Genomic DNA, 5,764 nt, shown 5'->3' on the forward strand with positions numbered 1-5,764 from the left:
GATTTTTTGAATTGGGCTATCTTTGAGGATGCTGGGTGCTATCACATAGTTAGGGCCTGCTCTAGGCCTGCTTGGTGCCAACATGTGCCTACTCTGGGCTACTTGGGACCCAGAGCCTCTCTTTCTCCCCCTCCCTCTTTGCTCTGCCCACCTTGCTCTCTTGCTCCTTGCTCCCTCGATCTCTGGGGTCCTATCCCATGTGGTTGCTCTTTCCACGGGGTTTCTTGTGCCCAGTTGTGAACCCCCTTAAGACCATAAGATCTGAAACTTGTCCTGTCCTTCATAAAAACCCACTTGGATTACAAAACGGGCTTTGGCGTGCGTTCTTTCATTGTGCGAAGCCAGGAACCCAGGTATGACCCATTTGGGAAACCTATCAAACCCTAGTGGCAAGAGAACTATCTCCCACCTCTCAACTATTGGCAATCTCAGATGTTTCTGCTTCCATGTTATAAGGGACCAGGTACCTACATAAGCCCTAAGGAAATCCTTTGGAGATAAACACACACAATAAATGAGGATGAGGTGGAGAAGGCCGGGAATAATACGGCACGTGATTAAGATGACAACGATATGGGTAGGAGGATCACAGCACTGGTTTTCCTGAGCCACCTTCAGTCCTCACCACGTCTGCAGAAACTCATTCTTGAGAGGCTCTTACCCCAACATCTGCCATTGGCTCAATGTTCTCACCGTGGCTAGTTTGTCCCCCTCATCATCTACCCACACAGAGGCACTTTTTAGTTTACAAACAAGGGATGATGCTTCCAGCCTCAAGTGGTTAGAAGCCAGGAAGGATGCTAAACATCCTACAAGGCACAGAACATCCACCACAACAAAGAATTACCCAAGCTAAATGTGCATCTCGCTGAATGATGTCTACACCAGTTGCAGGGATTAGACCTCTCTTGTTCTCCTACGGTGGAAACCTTAGCAGATAAGCTATCTGAAATGTCAATTTTTCAGGGCTATTTTTACTAATTCCTAGATTTCCACTTAGAGTGAAATTTTGCCAGTAAATCCCACCCCCATTCCATGTCCACTAAATAGTATCCATTGGGCTAAAGAACATCCCACCTCCCTGAATTTTAGACTACAACCTGCTCCTGCTTGGCCGGCCCACATTGCTGAAAAACCAGTTCCTTTGGCCGGATCTTCTTGGAGCCAGTCATTCACCCTGTATTGCTGGTTGTTAATCTTTCTTGGTTACCAAAACTGCTTCCCTGTCTAGCTTCTTCCTATGACCTCAGTTTCATTTGTTCCGTGGTCCATTCTTCCCACTTCTCAACCCACTGTGCTTTCACTAAAGGGACATCTGTAGCTTCATACTCCAGGTTAGTCCTGTCCATTTGCAGTCGGCATGTGAATGGTCATTGTTTGACCAGACACCTCAAAACGTGAAGTTAGAGTTAGAAAGCGTGCCTCATGAAGTCTATTACAGGGTGGAACATGATCATGTTGGTTTAGCTCAGTATTTCCTAACTAGAAAAACCTGAAGAGAGGTGGGCCATTCAAAGCAGCTTCCAGACTATATTTTGTTTTATAATTCTTCCTCCATGTGTGAGCATTATAGCTACCATTTATTGAGCATGCTCTTCCATACTAATCACATTTACTATCTCATTTAATTTAATCTTCATGAAAAGTTTTGAAAAGTAAGGCTGATGATTTCCATCTTACAGATGAGAAACTGAGATGCAACTAGATTCATGAACTTGTTAAAGGCCCTATAGCTAGCAAGTGATGAGTAAGATTTTCAATCCCCTTGGCAAAGGTTTCTTGCGTCTCCTTCTATTTTGTTTTGTTTTGACTAGAGACATTTAACAAAAGCTTCGTACAATCACCAGTTGACCAAAAGCTTGAGAAGCAGGTACTTCAGAGACCACACATGAACACAGTCTTTAAAAAGCCATTTGGAAAAGTCACTAAATAATCAGGCATCACAAACCTAAGGCAAGCAACCCTAACAAACCCTGAGGAGAGGGGGGAAATCTGATGGCCAGGTTTATAGTGCATGTTTATAACTCTAAAATGATTTATATTATTATAATATTTTGAATGTACAGCTTACAACAAAATATTATGAAACATGCAAACAAACAAAAAAGTGTGGTCCATTGCTGGGTGGGCAGAAATGAAGAGAACTATCTCTGAAGCAACAAAGACTTTGACATTTCTAGATAAAGATTTTTAATTAACTGTCTTAAATGTGCTCAAAGAGGCAAAGGAAACCATGGGCAAAGAACCTAAGGACCAGGAGAATGGTATCTCAATAGAGGATGCCAATAAAGAGATAGCAATCGTTAAAAAGAACCCAGTAGAAATTCTGAGCTGACAGTACAACTGAATGACATGTTCACTAGGGGACTTCAGTAACAGACTGAGGGAGGCAACGGAAGAATCTGTGAGAGGTCACTTGATATTATCCAATCTAAGGTGTAGATAGGAAAAAGATGGAAGATAAAAATAAAGCCATGAGACCTGTGGGACACCATGAAGTATATCACCAACATGTGCAAAATGATAGTCTCAGCAGGTGAGGAAAGACAGAATGGAGTCTAAGAATGTCTGAAGAAATAATGGCCAGAATTTTCCCAAATTTGATAAAAGATGTCCCTAAAGAGTTCAATGAATTCTATGTGGGATTAACATGAAAAGATCCACAACATGATACCTTATATTGAACCCACTGGAAGGAAGACAAGCAGAGGTTGAAAGTATTCAGAGAGAAGTGGCCCCTCACCCACAGAGGAGCTTTAACATGATCAACTGATGATTTCTCTTCAGAAACCATGGAGACAAGAAGGCAGAGAGATGACAGATTTTAAGTGCCTAAGACAGCTAGTTGGGCATAGGGAATGGCAACCTAGAAACCACCAGCAAAACGACTCTACATATATTGCAGAAAATTTAAGACAGTCTCAGATTAAAAACAAAACAAAACAACAACCAAAAAAGTCACTTGTAGACTTGCCCTACCAGAAATGTCACAGGTAGTTCTTTGGGCTGAAATAAAACACAGTAGACAGTAACTTGCATCCATACAAAGAAATAATACTGGTAAAGGTAACCACCGAGGTAAGTATGAGTGAGATGACAGTGTTTTGGGTTTGTAGCTACTCTTTTACTAAATGATTTAAAAGACAGATGCAGAGGCGCACACGCAAGGCCCAGAAGAAATAACCTCATCCAAGAGCCCTGAGGTAGTTAGTTTATTGTGCCAACCTGACCAATAAACACATGTGGGATTAATTGAAGGGTGGAGAGATAAATGGCTCCGTGAGCTTCACCTTTCTTGTCTCTTGCTCTTTGATCATCGGACCAGTGTGCAGCTGTCTTGCTTGTTCTTTGTTTCAATTTGCAAGCTACACTACCTCTGGGACACCTTATCCGTGGGCTGTGTGGCTGTAATTTGAGGTTCCTTCAAGACCTACTTCGCCACACCATTAGAATTTACATCTCTTGAGCTGGGGACTGTCGGACTCTGTCATCTGGCTGACTGTTGGTGACCTGCCTTGCTGTTTGCTGCCTGTGCTCACATAGCCTGAATTGCTCTAACAGAGGACTACCCAGCAACCCTCAAGACCTGAAGGACTGCCAGTGTCTCACAGCTGTCTCACAGGAGTGAGTTGCACTGAGCCATTTGTCTAACACAAGCCCCAAGGAACAGGCGAACGACACAGGAGCGAAGGAGTTCCTCCACATCACATCTCATCAGTAGGTTCTCTAGAGAAACAAAACCAGAATGCTAATAATTTATATGTATGTATATATAAAATTATAATTTATAAAGCAGTACAAATGACCTGTGCAAGGAGATTGTGAAGAGGGGATGGAAATTTCAACAGCAAAACCTAAAGCTACCAGGGGCATCAGGCATGTGCATATCAGAAGTACAAAATAGAGGTGTGCCTCAACCATCGGTGGGTGATGAAAAAGATAGACAATCCCTAAAAGTATCTATGAAAAAGGGCTTCTCAGGAACCTCAAATGGACACGTGTCCAAAGAAACAGTGGAAAATGTAAAAATTGTAAAAGCTCCCAAGAAATCTGCCATTTCATCCAATGAAGAAGCAACAACACAGTCTCCCAACTTCCAAAAAGAAAAATAGAGGATGCTGCTGGGCCTGATAACAACAAAATGAAAAACTGAAGACACAGAGGAGTCTAAAGCATGTTGGGTCCAGGCTCCAGCAGACACAGAACGGAGAGTGGAAATGCCAGGTGATGCGGAAGATGACAGTGAAGTGCCCAGTCTGCCCCTGAGACTGACAAGTGCATTCAAAGATACTTCTCTTACTTCTCTAGCTGATCTAGTCAATGCAAACACTGTGAGGGTGATGAATGAAATTGGTTTTACAAACATGACTTAAATGTAACATGCAACTATCAGACACCTTCTTGAAGGTAGGGCTCGCCTAGCAGCTGCAAAAAACAGGCAGTTTTAGTAAAACTCTCATATTTCTCATCCCAGCAGTTGAGCTCATTAAAGTTAAGATTCATGCCCAGGAATGAAACATGAGTTCTTCCTCTCCCACACACTAGGGACCTGGCCATGCAGACATCTGGTGGAATGAAGGAGCTAAGGACACACCACGTTCACAATTATGGGCTGATCATGGCAGGCAGTAACAGATCTGATGAAGCACAGAAACGTGCGAAAGGGATCAACATCATTGTAACCACACCAGGCCACCTCCTGGGCCACATGCAGAAGGTTCCAGGGTGTGTATATTAAAACCTACAGTATCTGGTCAATGATGAGGCTATCATATCTTGGATGTGGTACTTGAAGAGGAATTAAAGCAAATTATTAAGTTTCTACCAGTACGCAGACAGACCATGATTTTTTCTGCCGTTTAAACTCAAAAAGTTGAAGACCTTGCAAGGATTTCTCAAAAAAAGAAGCCCATGTACGTCGGTGTTGGTGATGATTAAGCCAATGCCACCGTGGATGGTCTTGTGCAGGGATACGTTGTTTGTTCCTCTGAAAAAAAAATTCCTTCTGCTCTTTACATTCCGTAAGGAAATCCGAGAGAGAAAAAACCGAATGGCCGTCTTTTCATCCTGCAAGTCTCTTAAATACCACTAGGAGTTGCTGACCTGCATTGATTCGCCCGTCTTGGCCATTCATGGAAAACAGAAGCAAAATAAGCGAACATCTCTGCATTTTCAATTCTGTGATGCAGCTTGGGGAATATTATTATGCACAGATGTGGCAGCTTTTAGGCTGGCATTCCTGAAGCCAACTGGATTGTTCAGTATGGCCCTCCAGGGCGCCCTAAGGAGTCTATCTAGCACGTGCATAGAACAGCCAGGGAGGTAAATGGAAGAAGGCATGCCTTTTTTATGTTTACACCCAGAATTGTGTTTCCTTTGTTAATTGAAGCAACCCAAGGTTTCACTACGTGAATCTGAGTTTTCCTGGTCCAAAATTTCTGATACAGTCTCAACTTGAAAAGTTTATTGAAAAGAACTACTTCCTTCATAAGTCAGCCTAAGAAGCATGGAAGTAATATATTTGAGCATACAATTCTCTCTCTAACACGTCTTTAATGTTAATTGTTTACATTTGCCTCAAGTGACTCTGTCATTTGGCTTCAAGGTGCCTCCTTTTGTTGATCTGAATGTGAGCAGCAATGAAGGCAGGCATAAAAAGCGAGGAGGATCTGGTGGATTCAGCAACCAGAAATTAATTTATACATTATTATTTTGTCCTATCTTACTGTTTGACATCTCCCCTCACCCGCCTTTCTGTTGTCCA

The 5,764-nt window shown here is 42.5% G+C and overlaps 1 pseudogene; it reads left to right on the forward strand.

Moving 5' to 3' along the window:
• Positions 1–2,453: 2,453 nt before the first annotated feature.
• Positions 2,454–5,764, forward strand: part of LOC101651859 — a 14,211-nt pseudogene continuing 10,900 nt past the window's right edge.

Source organism: Echinops telfairi, unplaced genomic scaffold, assembly GCF_000313985.2.
Source record: "Echinops telfairi isolate 266 unplaced genomic scaffold, ASM31398v2 ScPeMD7_2;HRSCAF=8, whole genome shotgun sequence".
NCBI lineage: Eukaryota > Metazoa > Chordata > Mammalia > Afrosoricida > Tenrecidae > Echinops > Echinops telfairi.